Consider the following 17,057-nt stretch of genomic DNA (forward strand, 5'->3'; position numbering starts at 1 on the left):
GAAAAATAACGGTTCATAAAAATAATCAAAATAAGTTGGCTGAAAGTGTAAATAAAGATGCCCACAACAAAAAGAATGATGGTGAAGATGCCCACAACAAAAAGAATGATGGTGAAGATGCCCACAACAAAAAGAATGATGGTGAAGATGCCCACAACAAAAAGAATGATGGTGAAGATGCCCACAACAAAAAGAATGATGGTGAAGATGCCCACAACAAAAAGAATGATGGTGAAGATGCCCACAACAAAAAGAATGATGGTGAAGATGCCCACAATAAAAAGAATGATGGTGAAGATGCCCACAACAAAAAGAATGATGGTAAAGATGCCCAAAATAAAAAGAATGATGGTGAAGATTAATCAGTTTTTCCTATATAATCGAATTCAGCTGCCCTTAATTATTTATATCCTGCAAACCATCCGTGAATCCCACAGCATCCAACCTAAGGTATGTCTCACATTTTCATTAGTCCCTCTCTTTCCACAATCTCCCTAACCGGAGACAAAAAAATGGAGAAATTCGCCTGCACCATTTGCGGGAAACCTTTCACCAAAAACTGTAACCGTCTATGCCATGAGCGAGAAACTCATCAAAAGACGTCTTTAGTTTGCCAAATTTGCGGGGAAACTTTTAAACGGCACTATCTTTTTACAAGGCACATGAAAAAACACCCCGAAGTCTCAAATTTATCTACCCCTGCAACACCCTCGGTACCATTTTCATCGAGAACTTCACAATCGGTAACAGCGGATGCACCTGTCACAGAAACGTCTTCCCACCCCTCTTCCCCTATTCCTAGTACCTCCCAACAAATCTCGAATACATAGCTGAACACCGACCCCCGAATAGAAACAATGAACATTTTAGGGGGTGCTGCTTTCTTGACGCGTTTTGACGGTAATGACGCGCTCGACTTAACATCTCTGATAAACGAGTACAGAGGGGAAATAATTAACCATCTAAAAAAACATTTAAAGGAGAAACAGGGAATTAAGTGGTATATAGTTGCTAAAGTCAAATTTTATAGATAATTAGCAAACTCGACTGATGAGGTAGAGTGTGAACCATATTTCCGCAGTTTAACCCAAACTACTAAGATGATGGATGCAATCCACGGTCGATTAACGACATGCATAGTAAAAATTTTAAACTCAATGAAAGCGTTTGAAAGCGTTTGAAAATCAGGGGTCTGGGTGGAAAATCAAAAACTTTATTTATATTATAGTTTTTACTGAGTAGCTCTGTTAAGCGCTGGCTCTATTAGCAACCTGAACGTTTGTAAAAAAAACCGACTTACCCTTGAATGAAATGCCCCCTGCCCAAAATTTCTGGAACTTTACTATGGTAATTTGGTCTCATCAAGACATCTCCCCTCATGGGAAAATAATTTATTTAACATTAGAGTATCATGTCAAATAAAAAGGACACGATAAAGAATGGGACGCGGGATTAGAGATGAAATTAGGCTAGGGAAGTCCAGAAAGTCTTCTGAGGTTCAAATGATATGAAATCCTTGTCACATTGAGTATATGCATTTACAGACACTTTTTTTCTATTTAATAAATTTTCTTTATCTTTAATACTCTTTAAGAATCAAATACAAAATAGAGAATAACGTTATGATCAGGAACATATCAATTATAATTCCTGTCATGGCATGAAAACACTTTTTTCACGCAGGTACATATGTAGCATATGAATACTTTTGAGCAAGTTTTACTTCATTGATGATATCTCACTTTAATCTTGGCTTTCTATTTTGATTTCTTCATCGGAATTATATGATTGTAGCTATCATTAGTTCATAAGATATCTTTGGCCATAAGTTTGTCACAGGTTACAAACTGGAGCTTGTCATGAAGTGACGTAGGTCATAGATTCTCGTAAAGCGACGCCTGGTGAATTACTAGTGAGAATTGACTCCACTCGGTTTTGCAGTCCATCTTCCTATTAAGTCTGTACTAAGCCTTTGACAGCGTATCACCAAGGTCGTTTTACGAGAATCTATGACCTACGTCATTTCACGACATGCTCTCAGTAACCAGTGACAAACATCATTTGCATAAGCGCTCATGAGAAAAACCATTGACAATTGAACAAACTCGAGGAAAAGTGCCACTCAAGAATTGAACTACGGATCGAGTTTAATAAATACAACAAAACCTCTGGCATTCCCTCTTGACGAGGTCCGCCTTTCGTTTGAAGTTCCTGGTCAGCACTTTCGGTTGACATTTTGATGCTATCAAGAATTCTCTGAAGTAATGCGGCATCTTCCCTTTGCACCTGCAATTAAACAATTAACACCCTTTAAAAGGTATATTATGAATTATTTTAAGGACAACTGAAATCAGTACCTGTACTTGAACAGAAACTGTAACCAAGTCAGTGGAATGGGAGCAACACCTGTGGCACCCGAGCAATTGTCATTAGTAAATCTTGCAAACTTTGAACAGGGTTCATCAACATCATTTTCGTGGTCGTTCTGGCGTCTCTCTGGTCTGACGGGAACTTGAAACATAATGGGTTCGCCTGAATAATCAATTAGAACCATTCCTTAGGACATAATTAGCTCTAAGTACTAACCACTCGTTCTATTTTTAGACGCCAAGCAGGCGTCTCTCGGGCAAATTGTTGAGGACGTCACCTCATTTTCAATAGGCCTCCCAGTCTTATATTCTACCTCACTGTTCTTAATGGTTTTTTTCAATTCGCATTTGATTCTGTCCCTCATTCTGAGGAGGATCAAAAATCCCATATTTTGATACTCAAAGCTCTAACCAACACCGTCATTAAAGCGTGCCATGATATTTTGTCTTCCGGTCACCAAGGCGTAGCAAAGACCCTAGAACGTGTTCGGAAATATTATACTTGGGATTGTATGACAAAAGACATTAGTAGATACGTAAAATCATGCATAGTTAAAGCGGCGGGACTTATGAAATCCGCTTAGCCATGGGAAGTCATAGATGTAAATCTCAAGGGTGAATATCCCCGTAGTAAAACCCAAATTTTAGTAATATAGTAGATTATTCCACCAAATGGGTAGAAGCCCATGCGCTCAAAAAGGCCACAACGAAAACAATAGCTAGTGTTTTGGTTAATCAGGTATTTCTTTCAAAGTCCCTAAAATCAGTAGTTCATAATAAACACCCCCTTCGGGAGGTACGAAACTAGTTAAAAAGCCCGTGACAACAAAATTTCGCCGTAAAGCTCAGCGGATTTATACACCGCTTAACTCCCAAAATATAGATACCCCAATTTTTGGCGTCCATGCGCATTAACTAAATTTACATTTGCTAATTTGTAGCGAGCTAAAAACTTGCGACCATTTGGGTCCGCGTACAATTCGAGAATTCTAATATTTTTTGTTACAAAAGCTTCGACCTCAACTCTGTTTACCCTTGACCTTTAGTATAATTTGTTGCAAGATAGGTAAAAAAATTATCTATTTCTATTAAAAAAATCTTAGATTGACAATCATAGATACGCGCGTAAAAACAAATTTTTCGTATATCGTCTTTTCATACAAATTAACGACAAATTTTCAACACTCCCCCAAAATTTGACATGAACTGTTAAATTTTTAAATAACTTAAATTTTCTCGTTTTCATCTACAGGAATTTCTAGTGGGTAGAGTAGCGCAATAGGGCGTTTAATAATGATGCGATTTCCGAGACGAATCATACATGACCGGACATGACCATCGCGTCCTACAATTGCTTTCATGACCACTGCTAATCGCCACATGTGTTTAGGTACCTTTTCGTCGTGTTCTACGACGACATCTCCTACTTTGAAGACCGCGTTTCGTTTAGATGGTAGAACATGATGCGCGTTTCGTAGTGTAACATGGCTGCCAGATTCCTTGGAGTTTCTACTCCTTGGATCTGGCAGGGTATATATGCCACCATGTTACATGCTCCTCCTCCCTTCAAAATCTTATGTGATTTTTCATTATAATTTTTGTTAGTCGGTAGTCAGCTCTCCGAGAGAGCAGGAAGTTTTTGTTAAACAGTCAAGTGTACAAGTTCGGGTTTATCCAGGGACTCGAAATTACTAGGCCTTAAGCCTTGGTCAGTCCCGTAGAAAAATTGTTTATCATTGTCGGTATATTCGCCCCCCACGTGGAGTTAAGCCTTGGCTTCCACATTGATAATTAATTAAAGATAATTAAATTAAATCTTAATTAATCATGACTAATTTAAATAATAAATTAAAGATAAAATTATCTTTATAATTACTGTATTGAATTTAGATAACTTACTTGTTTATTTTGTATAAACTGAACTTGTTTAACTATTTTGATTATTGTAAATTTAAATTAAAATAAATAATGGCTTAATCGGATAATAAAACCTGGAGATCACCTCGAACATCTGAGGATGAGGAGGATGATTCTACATTACATAAAGGGGAAGACAAGTCAAGGGAGGATCTGTTTGCCTTTGCGGGAGATGATGGCTACACGCTAGCACCGCCAGAAATAGATGATCCGTTAGAGGATTTAAACCGGATTCTTTGCTTTGAGGAAGAGAAGGATGAACAAGATACTGATACAAGAAAGAGGACGGCCGCCTCTTCAGTATTGGGATTTTCTCCCTATCAATTACTTCCTCATAAGAACATTACCGCTCCTAAGGGAAGTTCAACTCCCTCAAATTTCCCTCCTCAAACTGGGGTTGATACCCTTGTTCCTCCTAAATCAGCGTCTAAAAGCGTTAAGCCTAAAGTTAGTTTTGCTAACACCTTACCTTCTCCTAGAGTTAAAACTACCGGAACTCAAATGTCTCCGTCTCGACAAATCCCTCAATTCGGACCAGATACTACCGTTGAGGAATTAAGATCCTTTATATTACCTTTACTCCAAACTTTGGCAGATAATTCTACCACACAGGCTAATGCTATAGCCCAAAATGTAGCAATACATAAAGCTATAGCTACTAGTTTGGATAAATTAGTTTGGGATCTAGCAACATTAATAAATAGAAGTGCAATTCCTCAGACGGGAAAAGTCCATATTGAACCGCCGGAAAGCTTAGCGTTTATAGGATCTTCTAGCGATAATGCCTCAGAGTTTTTAGCCGCTTTTGAAGAATATGCTAAATTTCACAAGCTATCTAATGAAGATAGGTTTGCGGCATTGCCTCTCCTTTTACGAGGGCATGCCTTATACTGGTATCGGAATTTAATCCGTCAGTATGACGATATTTGTAGTTCAAACCCTGCCCATCCTCATTTAGCTTGGAAAACATTTAAAAGGCACTTTAATTCTCTGAAGCCGATTCCAAATTAAAAATAGAGATTTCTCAAAGCAGTCAGAAAGATAAGGAATCCGTAGAAGATTTCTTCGGGGATGTAATGAAATTAAACTTAGGGATGACCCATCCTCTTTCCGAAAAGGAGTTAGTTCCTATTATTAAAAGTAATTTAAAAGATGAACTTAGAACTCCCCTTCTCTTTTTGCAATTCACTACAATGGAACAATTAAGGAATTCCCGTAAAACAATTGAGAAGGATATCGAAGTTAGGAAAAAGAATTCTGAAAAAAGGGAAAAGAGGAGATCACCCCCTAAACCTAAGGTTACAGCTGAGTCCTCTTGCCCAGCAAACAGGGGCTCCCCCCATAGTCAGTGTTCCCCCGGGCATTGTCAAAGCCCTTGTAATCCTCCTACTTCTCCTCAATGGGAATATCCCTTACAACCGTTAGACTCTAGAGCCAAAGCTAAGGCTAACAACTCCAATAGAGGTCAAAGATCCTATAATAGATAGATCAAAATCTCCTAGTCGTCAATTGGCCTTGTCGTACCCCTCTACACGTACTATCACGTGTTTCAATTGTCAGAAACCAGGTCATCTGGCACTCGACTGTCAAGATAAAAAGATTAGCAAGTCGGGGGAAGCCAAAGCGGGAGAGATCCCTCGTGGTCCCTCTCCCGGTGCCCAATAAACTCCCCACCAAAAAAGCGTGTCGCGTTCCCCCTGAGGATTGAATCAGGAAAGGTTCAGTTTATAAAAGGGTTACCATTCCCGTTACCTTTGAACACGCGACAGTTCACGCTAAGTTAGATAGTGGGCCGATGCCTCTTTTGTCAGTTTAGATCAGTGGCAAAAGATGTGTAAATTTAGAAACTGTTCAGAATTACCTGAAGATGAACAATTAGATTGTGTAGTTTGGGGCGACGGCCGTTATACTTTTACAAATGGTTCTCACGAACTAGAGTTTATTCTTAAGTCAAACGAACTTGAGAAACAATTTAAATTTTACATAGTCCTTTCCCTCAATAGTGACTTTATATTGGGTCACGATTTTCTTGAAGAAAATAGGGTCAAGTTAGATTTTGAATCATCTCAATGTTTAGTGGGTAACTTAAAGATCCCTTTTTCAATTCCATCTGAAAAGGATCCAGTAAACCAGGAGATATTAGATAACATCAGGGAAGCGGTTTCCGCAGCTCCTATTTCTAATGACCAACGACTACAACTAGAATCCCTTTTGTTAAAATTCCCTGAATTGTTTTCGGATAAAGTAGGAAGAACAGGACTAGTCTTCCATGAGATTCTTACGGGTAATAGTCCGCCCATCAAATCTCAACCTTATCGTGTTAATGACCAGAAAAGGAAAATAATAGAACATGTAAGGGAAATGTTAGATGACGGGATAATTAGACCCTCAGTATCTCCTTGGGCTTCGCCCGTAGTTTTAGTTGATCAAACAAAACGGGTAAAATAGGTTTTGTATTGATTACAGAAAACTAAATCAAGTTACCATCAAGGACCCTTATCCTTTGCCTAATATAGAGGACATGTTAGCTAGGGTTGGAAGACCAAAGTACATTACAACCCTTGACCTTAAATCAGGGTATTGGCAAATGGAAATGCACCCTAAGAGCAGAGAAAAAACTGCCTTCGTGACTCATATGGGAAAGTACGAATTCAATGTTCTCCCTTTTGGGCTATGTAACGCCCCTAGCTCCTTTCAGCGTTTAATTGACGAGATCTTTAGGGACGCAGATTACTTCCAATTAATAGACTATTTAGACGATTTAATCTCGCTTAGCGAAGATTGGGATCAACACTAACATGTTTAGAATATGTCCTCAATAGATTAAAGGAAGCGGGTCTCACCCTACAGTTAAAGAAATGTCGTTTCGCATAGAAAGAAGCTACCATATTTGGTCACATTGTAAATGAAAAAGGGGTGCACATAGATCCTTCTAAGATAGAAGCCATTCAGAAATTCCCTCCTAAAAATATTAAGGAGATACAGAGATTTTTAGGCATGGCAGGTTGGCATAACCGTTTTATTAATCACTACTCCCAAACAGTAGCCCCCATTAATAAACTTAAGAGGAAGGATCAGAAATTTATTTGTGATACCGAACAGCAACAGGCGTTCCAAAAGATCAAGGAAGAAATATGTAAAGCTCATCCTTTAGCTTCCTTTAGAAGGGATTCCCCGTGCATCTTAACTACTGATGCTAGTGATGCAGGGTTAGGTGCCCTTCTTTCTCAAATACAAGACAATGTAGAAGTTCCTATAGCCTATGCTAGTACAGGACTAAAAGATGCGGAAACTAGGTACTCCACTAGCGAGAAACTGTGTTTAGCCATTTGTTGGGCAGTTAAGAAGTTTAGGCCCTTTCTAGAAGGTCGTAAATTCACTGTCCTTACTGACCATCAGTGGTTATTTAATATCAGGGAACCAAATTCTCGTGCAGTTCTTTCATTCGACTTTACAATTAAGCATAAAAAAGGAGTAGGAAATGTAGTAGCAGACGCTTTGTCGAGGGCCACGATAAACGTTTTAAGTATTAACTTTAGCTCCTCTACTTCAAATTCTACTAGTAACCAAGATCCAACTAGTAGTAGTACAAGTCAAAATTCTACCAGTGGTAGTAATTCAACTTTCTCTAGTGATTCTCTTGAAGGTCAGATTCGTCCTCCAGGTCCTAGAGCCTTATAATCAGTCTTTACAATAGAAGACGTAAGAAAATCTCAAAGGGAAGACCCCTTTGCTTCCCCTATTATTAATTCCTTGCATGGACCTAACCCCGTTAGGCATAAACTTTTCGAATTAAGAAATGATCTTCTTTATAGAAGACCTTACAGAAACTATCCTGAAAAAATTTATTTACCTCCTCGTTTAAGGCTAGAAGCCATGAGGTTATTACATGACCACCCACTATCAGCTCACAGGGGTAAAGATAAGACCCTAAGCAAAGTGACTTATAGATATTGGTGGCCAACCATAGTTAATGATGTCCAGGATTATGTTAGAGGATGCACACTATGCCAACAGTTTAAGGCTAGAAATAGGAAAAAGCCAGGGCTAATGCAACCTTCTGAAATAACAAGTCCTTGGGACCAGATTAGTGTCGACATAATGGGACCCTTCCCTTCAAGTAGACACCACTATAAATATTAAATAGTCTTTGTTAATTATATGACTAAATTCGTGGAAATGATACCACTTAAAACTATTACAGCAAAGACTTGTGTTCAAGCTTTTAAGTCTATTATTACTAGGTGGGGAGCTCCTAAAGCTATTCTCAGTGATAGAGGGGTGCAGTTTACTTCGAAACTTTGGCTGCAGACGTGCAGAGCTTTTAAAATAAACCCAAAGTTTACCACCCCCTACACACCTAAGGGAAATCCCACCGAAAGAGTAAATAGAGTAATAGGCGAGTTAATATCATTTTATGTAGGGAATCATCATGATAGATGGGATGAATCCCTTGACCTTCATCAAATCCCTATAAACTCTGCACCCCATGAAACCACGGGCAGATCCCCTTTCTTTTTGAATTTAGGGCGGGAGCCACGTCTCCCTTGGGATTTAGACATTGAAGAACCCATTCAGGACCCTGATGACCCCAGTCGTAGTAAGGCTTTGAAGGTTCTTAAGGAACAATTAGCATTCAGTAATGAATTGTCTAAGTTAGCTAAAGCACACCAGAAAAAATACTATGACCTCCGCCATGACCCTCTTGAGTTTGAGGTAGGAACATTAGTATGGATGGAAACGCATCCTTTATCAAGTACGACAGGTCAACTGATGAAAAAGCTTAGTCCTAAATGGGCAGGTCCCTTTAAAATAGTTGCAAAACATTCTCCCGTAGTCTACGAGTTAGAAAATGCTAACTCAGGGCAGAACATAGGGAAAGTTAACTTAGAGCATCTAAAACTCTACTGGACTAATTTAGCCGTCTTCGACAATGCTGAAAATGCCCCCACTTCTCAATCGAACGTTGCAGATGATCCCGAGTCTAGTCCCCCAACGAATGGTGGTACCGCGGACCACCCTCTTACGGAGATTTCCTCAACCACGTCATCTGAATCATCATCATCTTCTACGTCACCGTCACCTCAGGACGGTCAGGAAGTCGATCAACCGATCATTCCTACTATCCCAGATGTCCTTCAAACCTCGACATCAATTACTCTAGAAGATCAAGCAGCGGATCAACAGATCCCTCCTGCAGCTCAAGATGATTCACATCAACCTACAGATTCTGTTATTGAACCGGGCATGGCCCTTTTTGAAGACCCTCCTCTCCTCCTTTTTACCTATCATGATATGAGGGCTTTTCAGCTCGATCATCCCACTAACGATAGTCCGCCTTCTGCGGCAGGGGAGGCTTTCCCGTCTGATCAAGAATCAGTCGTGGAAACCAAGCTACATACACCAACATCCAGTTTTGTAGAAGAAATTCTAAGGCCGGAAGACAAATCAACGTCTTCTGACAAGTCCATATCGGGACCTGCGTTACACCATTCTCCTTGTTCTTGTTTTTCGGAAGAAATTGTACCTCCTGAACAGATTTCTACTCTTTTGGAGGAAATATCAACCCCTGAACAGATACCTCAATCGAAATCCCAATCACAGCGTGTGTCTGACAGTTCATCGACCACGTTGTCGGAATCAATAAGAACTTCTCGTCTAAACAGAGCTACATTACCCGATATTTATTTAGAACCTTTTAAATTGGGATGGCGACGAGAGGTATGTAAGAGGGCGACGGTTCAGCCCGGAGGTAATGAAGTTGACATCTACTATCGACCTCCTGATAATAAAAGGTTAAGGTCACCTTAGGAGGTCCAAGTTTACCTTAATAATAATAACGTCCCGAACCTAAAAAGGGAATATTTCTGTTTTTCCCGAGATCCAGTCTCTGTCTTCCCATGGGAGTTTATCTCCCAAGCATCTAAACGGAATTACTAATATATCTAATTTTAGATGACCGAAGGAGGACGTCCACTACCCATATACTTTGATCCTCCGTAAGGAGAGACTTATATCACAGTAAAAGGGAAGCCCTTCGGGTATGAAGATTGAACAGAAGCTCATATATCACCAATGAAGAAAAAATCATTTTTTCTGTGAAAAACATTTTGTGAACGAACTTAAAAATACCTATATCCCTGCTAATGATTTTTAAGGGTTCCTCGGGGTAACCCTTAACCGAAAAAAATTTCGATTCTATATTCTTGTATTATAAACAAAAGTTCCTAAAGAGGGGGGATGTAAAATGGCTGCCAGATTCCTTGGAGTTTCTACTACTTGGATCTGGCAGGGTATATATGCCTCCATGTTACATGCTCCTCCTCCCGACTTTACTTTAGTGATTTTTTTATTATTACTGTTGACGGTCGAAGAGACTAGTTCTCTCCTTTTTTGAACTAAAGTCTTCTTAGACGGAGCTATTTTGTATTAACCAAGTTGGGTTACGGGATTGTTATCCCTTCGTTGTTTTTCATCAATATAGTTAAGAAGATTAAGTCTTCTTATATTGGATATTTAAAGTAAGATGTCTTTATTCATTTTTATGGCCGTCGGGAGTTTCTCCCTACTTAGTTAAATTATTCTACGGTGGGTTACACGCGACAGTTTAAAAACACCTGAAATTACGCGTCAGTTTAAAAACCCCTTAAATTACGCCGACAGTTTAAAAACCCCTTAAATTACGCCGACAGTTTAAAAACCCCTTAAATTACGCGAGAGTTTAAAAACCCCTTAAATTACTTGTCCAAAGAACAACCCGTTTACTTAATTTAAAATATACTTACGTTTAAATCGAGCCAAAATCAGGATTGAAAACTTGTGCCAGGGGAAAGGAGACTTGACTAAAATAAATGAATAACGCTTGGTAAATTATGGAGAGTTCCGTACTAATTGAAAGTTCCTGTTGAAATAGCGCATTACGCGCTCTAACAAGATTTCACGGTACGGAAAAAGAAAGAGCCACCCGAAGCTAATATCAAAGGCTGCTAGAACAAACTCTTTCAGTGCATGCCCGAAAACGCCAATTTGTCTATCTTTAAGGTCGATCTAGAGCATCTATAGACGGAGTAGTGCCGTTCAGTGGACGCATTTTTTCGCGTTTACATGACTAGATGGCGTTATATAAGAATTACGTCCAGACTCCACAGTTTCGATCAGCGGCCGTATTCTGCAGAAAGGCTAAGCTCCTCCTTCTGCCCTTGGCTCGCTGGTTCGACCGTCAACCATTGCTCTTGGCCTTTTAATTGGCTACGTCTACCGATGACGTTACATGCCTTGGCGCAGTGATTGGTACAAATTCCGCGCAGACTCAGATGTAACCTATCAAATTATACACCAAATTCAAAATGTTTTTTCATAAACTGACAAATGAGTTACCGGTTAAACACCGGTTTTAATGGTTGCTTCGGTAACGCTGTGTGCTGAACGCACTTACAGCAGACGACATTTACGCCCTTATTATCAACCTCCCGACGTTGATAAACGTGTCGAGTAAAGTGGTGAGTGTAATTTAGGAAGTATTAATTATTTTATGAAGTATTCAACTAAACTCTTTAATTTTCCCCTTTAAAAATCCGATTTAAATAAAAACACACCATTTAATTTATTTCTTTTATTATTTATTACTTATTCAGATTGTGTGGCAACTGTCGATCGCAGTATAGAAGTCACTGCAGTAAAAAGGTGAGAGGGCTGATCGCCCGTGGTAATTGAATGGTTAAAGCTTTATTTGAGCACTTACCATGACCAAAATCGCAAGAGCAACTCCATGATTCGTTCATGCTCTTGTGGCACTAACAATTTCGCACTTATCATATTCTCACGGAATGGTGTGTTGATGAGCGAGATACACCCATACCCTTTAATCAATATTTATCCTTTCCTCTCGCAGACGAGGTATATCTTCCAACTGCTGACGAACAAGCTTATCCAGAGACTGAGTGTCAAGCCATTTGCGCCTCGCAACTAACACTGGAAGTCGCGGATCACCCGCTTAGTGCTTTACAACTGCAAATCGACATAACTTATAAAACATAACCAGTAACCATATTTACACCTTCCCAATGAACAGTTACTTGAAAAGTAAGCATTTCAGCATGCAGCAATTGGTATAATCACCCCTTTGTTTCTCATAATATGAATATGGTAAATCTGAAATAGGTCTAATGAATGACAATAGAATAGTTAAGTTATATTTAAAATAGGTATGTGGTCATGAAGACTTCGGAGGATGTCATGCAACAGAAAAGAGCAATGAACTCTTGACAGTCAGAAATATGTAAAATTTAATACACGTGGAAAATAAATTGCGGAATTTTTGGGTTTGAGAGTGTATTGGGACTGATTGGGTGCTGGCATGCTGGTTATAAATAATGTCATCTTGAGTACAGGCTAGACATCATCAACATAATTCTAATGTGAACAGATTAAAAACATGCCATTAACGGTTTAAACGCATTAAAGGTAATAACAGACTTGTTCTTCTTTTTTAAACCTTCCCCGGCTCCACTTAGCTCTATGAGGACGACAAGCACTATCCACACAGGCTCACAACCCCTTTTAATAACGGTCAATGATAACAAAAATCCAAATAATTTAAAAAAATGTTATGAAGTCTATCTAATACATTATTCAATGCATGCATATATCCCATGCAATAAATTTAATGCGCTTATTAAATGAAGCGTCTACTAAATTACAATACAAGTTAACAGTAAACTAACACGTATGCGAGAAATAAGTCATAAAATACACGCAAATAGCGCATGTAATAAATTAAATGGATTAAACGCGAAAAAAATAACTATTTGTAATGAGAGAATGAAAAAAAGTACGTGTCAAATTGGATATTAAAGAAACTGTGGTGAAAATGAATTAATAGAATATCTACAATGGGTACTATAAAATCACAAAGGAGAATACAATAATCAGAGAGAGTTCATGTCGTCATGAAGAAAGTGCATGCCAAATTGAGCATTGAAAATAATCGAAATACAGGGAGACGTTATTCAAACAACCTATCATGGCATTTAGAAAATTATCTACAGTAAATCAGAACATGCTTCGCTTGAGCATGTCTTCAAAAAACAAAACTAGTCATTATTTTAGGCTGCAATTTTTAACTTCGGTCATGATGAATACTCTCGGTTTACAGTCTAAACCTTTTATTTTCAAACCTTAGCTTTTCTTATTCATTCCTAGCCCTTTCATTTTCAGTCATTATTTGCCAAACAGACGCAAACATGAGTAGGGCCTCCAAACATGCATTAGCGGAAGCTATGAGCGTTTCTTGCTTTTCTTACTAGGCAGCGACTAAGCTAGAAGAAATTTAGCCCATTTATAAATGAAACAATATAGGAAGGCCATGCATGCAGAAACAATAGCAAGGAATGATGGAAAAAATTACAATGAAATGTTGAAGTGAAGAATAAAATTCAAAGGTCACCGCAGTAACTCTTAATGGTTAACTGACTTTGCAGCAACCCTCTGTCTCAAAAAAGTGTCCAAATGAAATTTTCAGAAGGTGGACTATTATACCCTACGTCGAATAGAAACCATTCTTATGACCATTTCTGTGTTCTTCAGTGGCAATTGGATGAGCACCATGTTCATGGAAAGCAGAAGGCTATTTGAGGAATCTTCAGCAAAAACTGGAGTAAGGCTATTCAAGAAGCTAGCACCCACCTGCAACAAAAAATAATGTTAATAACATGGTTAATACATTACGAGAACTTACCAACTTTGCAATACGCAGAGCTTCACGTTCTTCTATAACAAGTGGAATATTGTTGAGGAGTGACTTTCATTGTCACCTCGGGAAAGGGTTCTCTGTTGGCGGTGGACATCATTTACCTGCTTTGTGATATGTTATCACATCTTTGTCCTCTCTTGGGCGTGTTACCTAAGTCACTGATGACCAACAAGGGTACAACCTTCAACTTATAGAGGGAATGCGGCGCCTTTTTCAGTTTTTTAAACATGTTTCATTATTATGTATTATTCAATACAATAACTACAAATAAATCTTACCAATGTTAAAACATATACATACAATTACAACTTCAAAAGTTGAAGATAAATTACACAGGAATGAAAAATTACTGTTTCTCACTTACCAATAAAACTACTGACACAAAAATCTGTGTGCCCTTAACGTTATGCCTTCATTACGCTTAGGTAATATAAGGTTCGATATTATCAAAGTAACAACATGGAAACAGGGAAAGATTTGACATTTATTACTTAAAGGAGAACCGTCACCAGAAAAAATTTGTTTAAAAACCATGAAAATATTTAGAGGACACCAAAAAATGGTTAATCTCCAATTTTCATCAGAATACGATAAAAATTTAATTAGGTAATTAACAACGAAAGATACAGTTTCACCCCCCCCCCCCAAAAAAGTTTAGTTTAGACCGCCAGAAAGAACCTACGTGTAGCGCCATCTCTTTCGCGTCGAGTTTCATTCCCGGTTTTCCGCTGACTGATCTAATTTCTATCATTCTATGGCGGCGGTCTTGTGGTATTAGGCCTCGGCTATTTTTTTCAATTATCCGTTATCGCTAGTTAATTACCTTTTGATCGAGATTTATTTTGCGATGCCTTACAATAAACGATGCGCGATTCTTGGATGTTCAAGTTGTTTAACAGAAAAAACTAACATAATCCGAAAAATTTCCCTTTACAAATCCTGTAAGCCTTGGCTAGACCCGACGCGCACTCGCGGGAGCTACGGTCTACCTCCTAGAAATAAGCCGAAGTTACGATCAGCCGGCGTCGATAGTTACACTAAATTCCCTAGAGAGGCGCTGCACGTAGGTTAAACCTAGAATCTTTAAAATCTGAGCGGCTATCCTATACAATTTGAACTTTTTGTAATAACATTTTAAATAAATTTTTAATAATTAAATCCTTTAAGAGGGATAATATTTGATATAAAATCTATCACCCTGTACAGAAAACACGAATATTTTGATTCTGTTGACGGTGGTCCTTTAATTCGGCAATTACAATTTGTTTTTAATTTTTATGCAAATATGTCAAGCACATTATTTACGTGAAAATATATAACTTACTCAACATTAAACGATGTTACCTTAACAAGCGGCTGTCTCAAATACGTTGACGTCATTTAAAATTAAAAAAGAGCAGACGTCATTTAAAATTAAAAAAGAGCAGACGGCACGAAATTACTATTCAGTTCATATGATAGGTGGCGTTAATTGCTTAATCGTTTCGGGTTAAAGGTTGCAGCACTGACCTTTGGCGACAAATTTACACTGTACACTGACCTTACACCGAAATTTGGTTCAACTTGAAACTCAAACTGAACTGAATTCAAAGGCTTATTTTTGCCGGTTGAACCTCCAATCACTGAGCCAAGGCATGTAACGTCATCGGTAGACGTAGCCAATTAAAAGGCCAAGGGCAATGGTTAACGGTCCAACCAGCGAGCCAAGGGCAGAAGTAGGAGCTTAACTTTTCTGTAGAATACGGCCGCAAGTTCCTATGTAAGATAATTCGTACCTTTTTTAAGGGTGGTGGAATTTTTTTAGTGAGACCCAGCTTTCCGCGGCTGATGTTAGTTGGCGCCGAGAAAAATGTTAGTAGAGAAAAACTTTGTATGTTCAACTACCATTTACTCTACAGTAAATGCATTCGGCCTAGCCTTGGGATATCAGGTTTTAGGAACATTCGAGATGAGACGTTCGTTAGAGATAACCTGACACACAATACCCTCATTCCTAGGCTGGTAAGCTATGTCCTTTTAGATCATCTCCTTTTGCTATTATCTATATCACTGTGTTTTTCTCGTGCTTTTGCTGGATGGGTTATTTTCAAAATAAATACTATTTAATATACGATATGTACAATCTATAAAGCTTTCACTTTCATTAGTCAGGAGTTCATATCACACGGCATTGCGAGAATTACTGAAACTCGCAATCTTTGGCGGTGTCCCTCTGTTCAAAACAAATTTGGTAAAGCTCGTTTCAAGGAGATTTAAAAACAATTCCGCTTAATTTAGTGGAAAATTCGTTAAAAAATACTAATAACAAACTGCCAAATAACTGTTTTCACTGAAACTTCTATGATGTCATTTAATCATAAAATATTTCCGGAAAATGGAATTTGGATTAAAAACAACTAATGCAGTTATTTTCTTAAATAATTGAAAATTGTAATCAAGTTTTCAAAAGTATCCATTTTTTCCGCTTTTCGTTTACTTTTATATGTCTTTGTCTACTTTGAACAGTATTTTTAAGTAACTCAAAAACGATATGTTTAATAAGGGGACTTTGTCTAATATAATCATAGCAATTTAAAACATTACAATATGGCTCTAATTAAAACACGATTAGTTTATTAAGCTAGAGACTTCCATATTAAATGAATATACTTCGAAATTTCGATAGCTATGTAAATACTTCTATTAAATTTATCAAATTCCCATTATTAAAATTAAAATGACAAATAAAAATACTCAAATAAAAGCGTAAAATTCCCCCCCTTTTTTTTGTAAAAAAAATATATATAAGACCCCAAAACTGGTACCCTCTTGGACAAAATCGTTAAAAAAGAAATAAAAAAACAGGTATACCTACGTCACTGGGTTTCAACAAAAATTTCCGTGGCTTAGGCCAAAATTTACCCCCTTCTTTTTTTATTTTGTATGCACTAAGATTTTACCCCCTTCTTTTTTATTTGTATGCACTAAGACCTCTCTGCTAAGACCACCCCTAAGAAAAAATTTGTAAAACCGAAGCCAGA

General features: G+C 38.1%; 1 long non-coding RNA gene across 1 annotated transcript; it reads left to right on the forward strand.

Annotated features, from left to right (window-relative positions):
• The first annotated feature begins 12,028 nt into the window (after positions 1-12,028).
• Positions 12,029-14,404, forward strand: LOC149653745 (uncharacterized). Its single transcript, XR_016370910.1, has 3 exons — positions 12,029-12,749; positions 13,766-13,941; positions 14,041-14,404. It is a non-coding gene; the product is annotated as an uncharacterized LOC149653745 (long non-coding RNA).
• The last annotated feature ends 2,653 nt before the right edge of the window (positions 14,405-17,057 follow it).

The sequence above is a fragment of the Phalangium opilio genome, unplaced genomic scaffold, assembly GCF_054372755.1.
Source record: "Phalangium opilio isolate 3A_F unplaced genomic scaffold, DU_Popi_V2 ptg000082l_1, whole genome shotgun sequence".
Classification (NCBI taxonomy): Eukaryota; Metazoa; Arthropoda; class Arachnida; order Opiliones; family Phalangiidae; genus Phalangium; species Phalangium opilio.